Source organism: Schistocerca americana, chromosome 1, assembly GCF_021461395.2.
Source record: "Schistocerca americana isolate TAMUIC-IGC-003095 chromosome 1, iqSchAmer2.1, whole genome shotgun sequence".
In the NCBI taxonomy this organism is placed as follows: Eukaryota; Metazoa; Arthropoda; class Insecta; order Orthoptera; family Acrididae; genus Schistocerca; species Schistocerca americana.
The window spans coordinates 794998303-795002738 of record NC_060119.1 but is presented as its reverse complement, the minus strand read 5'-3'; positions in this window follow the sequence as shown (position 1 = coordinate 795002738).

Here is a 4436-nt window from a genome sequence, read left to right as displayed (position 1 = left end):
CCACTGCTGGAGATTAGTGCTCGTCTCGTATAGGTAAAGGACGATCTGGGTCTGCAGAAGGCTGGGATTTACAAAATTCCTGGCCAGTGTGGCTAAGCGTACATAGGTCAGACGATGTGCACAGTACACAAAAGGCGCATTGAACATGAGCACCACACTTGCCTTTCACAGCCTGGTAAGTCAGCCATAGCTGGGCATTGTAATATCACAGGACACACTATGGATTATTCTGCCACAAAAATCTTGGCCCCGGCAAGATCCTTTTGGGATTCAGTAATTAAAGAATCTGTGGAAATACGTCTAGCACAAGATCTAAATCGTAATGCCAGCTTTCAACTGGACAAGGGTTCAGACCTGGTGATCTCTTTAATTTCTTCTGAGAGAAAACATTTTATTTATAATGAAACGTCTGGCAACATCTGACATTTGTTTTTAGCAATATGAGTGCGCATTCCAACAGAGCGTGGACATGTAGTTTTATCTTTACGCACACACCTGTATGCCACAGGTGGAACAGTATTTGCAGGGGGAGCAGATTTTCTTAGAGGATGCTCCTGTGAGGGCCAATAAAACGCCAATTTTTGCTATAAAGCCAACACAGTGAACTAGTAGTCTCCAGTGGTTGACACTCACCTGAAGATGGCTGCACAGTTCCAGCTGAAATATTGTGGCAAGAATTCAACATGATCCAGTAGCAACCCCAAAACCTCATAGAATAGAGTTGTCTGGTTTGTAAAATCCAGCCAGGACGGTGGTTGACCATCTGCTCCAAAGTCTTTCGCATGCATCCAGTGAAGAGGACACTAGGATAGTTACTTGAGCATGTATGATTCTCACCAGGGTTCATGAGGAAGATTAAAATGGCTTCTCTCTGTAAGTTAGAAAATTGTAAATACAGTCACATCACATTAAAAAGGGCAAAGAGGATTTCTTTGCTGTTACGTGTGAGATGCTGTAACATGCAATGATAAATCCTGTCGTGACCAGGTGATGTGTAATTAGCTACAGACAATGGCATATCCAGCACATACATGGGGAATGGGCGGTTAGAAGCTTCATCGTCGGTGAAACTGAAGTTGCAACCACCCATCTCAGTGACAATTCTGTGGCACTGGAAAGCTAGACATAACTATTACGGCTGTTACTCTGGTGAAATCTTCTACCATTGTCTAGACTTGAATTCAGATAGCATAATATTCTCCAGCGTGTAGTATCCAAGCTGTCCTATACAGTTCTGTATACATTTATCATTCCTTTATATGCCACACAGTGAGTGACTGGGTGCCTTTGCAAAATAACTATTTCTCCAAATTTATACTCTTACTTGTGGAATATTTTTCAGTCAAGATACTATTTCATTTCTTTCTGCTTGTGTGATATGCTACTGGTCATTAAAATTGAAGACCAGAAAGGATAGTGAATAATGTGTACACAGTTTAGTAGACTGAACTCGTGATCAGTGAAGCTTCATATTCTGTACAGCAGCCGGGTGGTGAAACATTAGTCGAGTCTTCAAAACCTCAGCCACAGTCTTCAAGTTGTGCATCATCCAGTTATTTTGATTTTACTTCATCTGAATCAGAAACAGAGGTGGGTGGCAAATGCTCCACAGAAAGTGCTTCAGGTTAGTCTTCTGTAGAAACAGACATTGGTCTTATTCTTTACACTGCAGAAAGTTCCCTCGTGTTCTGGAGGCCCCCGTTTCTCATTAAACCAGTGATGCAACTCCTCCAACATCTGCTAAAAATACAACTAATGGTTGCCCATACAATTGTACTGTTGCTGGAACAGTAATGTTCAGAAACTGTTGACTCTCACTTGTAATTGGTGGCCTTTGGTACTCACTACCTGAAAGACAGATAGACAATACAGGAAGCATTGTAGAGCCACTCTCCTGTCCGCAATAGTGGAGTGGCACTTATCACTCCATGAGGGAACAGGGTGTCTTCGAATTTAACCTAAGGGCTGTTAAAATTGTGTTTCGGCAGTGTAGTGGATTGGCGTTGTGACATATTGCATGCAATCCTGGACATTGTTACAGCACTCAAAAACAACAGATTGGCTGTACAGAGTTCAGTTTGCCTTACTGAGCACTTGTTGTAGCAGTATACTTCCAGGCACTGCCATGTGTCTCAGATGAATCCAGATCAGGAAGTGGGTACTGGAATGTAAGTTGTTGAGCATATCTCAATGTGCAGTGTGTGCTAGGACTGGAGAGATGAAGGCAGAGAAGACCCTGGAGCACTACTCAAATGTGTTCTCCATCCCATGTTCAGATGGGCAGTTGTGTCAACAACAGGTTCTTAAAAGAGTTAGCACGGAGGCAGGTGGCAGCAATGTCTCATAGCACTCTGTGTGCGTTAAAATCCTCAGATAGGAAGAATTGCTGGGGGAGTTGGGTGATGTGGTTGGTGAAAGCCTTCTGATCAGCTGATGAGGGGACAGGGGGAGAGATCATACAGTGACTTTCTGTTGCACATATACAGTGACAGCAGCTCTGTATATGTTGGTGGTAAGGGGGAGAGTAAAAGAGTGGCATTCATCATCTAAAAAGATAGCCTCTCCATCTTTAGCTCCCTCCCCCTATGTGAAGTACATCCACATAGCACAGGGGTGTCAGAAGCTTTAAAATACGTCTCTTGTAGAAACAAGAACAATGATCTTCCCCGCACTAAAACCTGTGAACCCATTAATGCTCCATTGTAAATAGGAGCCATTTTATTGCTGAGGGTTGATGCAGTGCCCAGTTGGGCTACAGTAGTTGTTGTTGATGGAGGTGGCCATTGCGTTTACTAAATTTCCCGTAAGGTCAAATCATTCATGGCAGGTGTGGGCAAACAGCAGCCAGCGGACAAGTGGCTGCTAATGATTTTTGTGTGGCCTACCAAAATGGCCAGAATTTTATGTAACAATTTATGACTTTCCTGAAGTGCAAATTTAACTAATGCATGCAATCATTTTAAAAAATATGGCTCTCCACTAACCTTTGCTTACACAAAATGGCTCCTGAACCAAAACTATTGCCCAACCGTGATGTACGGTATAATCATGAGTTCAGTCTACTAAACTATGTATGCACAGTAAGTAAAATTTCATTATTCACTATCCTTTCTGGTCTTCAATTTTAATGACCAGTAGCATATCGCACAAGCAGAAAGAAATGAAATAGTATCTTGACTGAAAAATATTCCACAAGTTTGAGTATAAATTTGGAGAAATAGTTATTTTGCAGAGGCACCCATTTGCTCACTGTGTGGCATATAAAGGAATGAGAAATGTATGCAGAACTGTATAGAACAGCTTGGATACTACATGCTGGAGAATATTATGCTATCTGAATTCAAGTCGCATTGAGGGACTGTGTCCTCATTAGTATCGCAAATTTTTTTTGCATCTAAGGAGGAAAGCGACAAATATTACACGACTCTGAAATTAGTGTAAGCTACACCCTACAAGTGATAAGATTAATTTGCGTATCCCACTCTGTACAATTGAAATGAAGTAAGACACATTTTGGATACACCAATAAAAACCCTTTCTAATATAAAACTAGAAAATAATGTATCATTGTGCAAGTACACATATATATTCAGTGAAAACTTTTTACCTAACATCCAGATTACTGCTTAAACTGAAGATTTCCCACACAGAAAACCAAGCAGCAGCCACATCTCATTTAGCTTTGTGCAAGATATTGTTAAATATTGGAAGTGCACTGACCCTGACAAAACCTTCTCCAACAGAACTTTACTGTACACAGTTATGTTGTTGTGACAGACGAATCTGTACAATATCATGTGGTTTAGATACTGCTGAAAGATAAAAGTATGCTTTTGAGTTGATGGTAGTAACTGATAATATCTTGATGCTGAATATCAAATATAATTTGCCATGTTATACAGTACTTTTTACACTCCTGGAAATGGAAAAAAGAACACATTGACACCGGTGTGTCAGACCCACCATACTTGCTCCGGACACTGCGAGAGGGCTGTACAAGCAATGATCACACGCACGGCACAGCGGACACACCAGGAACCGCGGTGTTGGCCGTCGAATGGCGCTAGCTGCACAGCATTTGTGTACCGCCGCCGTCTGTGTCAGCCAGTTTTCCGTGGCATACGGAGCTCCATCGCAGTCTTTAACACTGGTAGCATGCCGCGACAGCGTGGACGTGAACTGTATGTGCAGTTGATGGACTTTGAGCGAGGGCGTATAGTGGGCATGCGGGAGGCCGGGTGGACGTACCGCCGAATTGCTCAACACGTGGGGCATGAGGTCTCCACAGTACATCGATGTTGTCGCCAGTGGTCGGCGGAAGGTGCACGTGCCCGTCGACCTGGGACCGGACTGCAGCGACGCACGGATGCACGCCAAGACCGTAGGATCCTACGCAGTGCCGTAGGGGACCGCACCACCACTTCCCAGCAAATTAG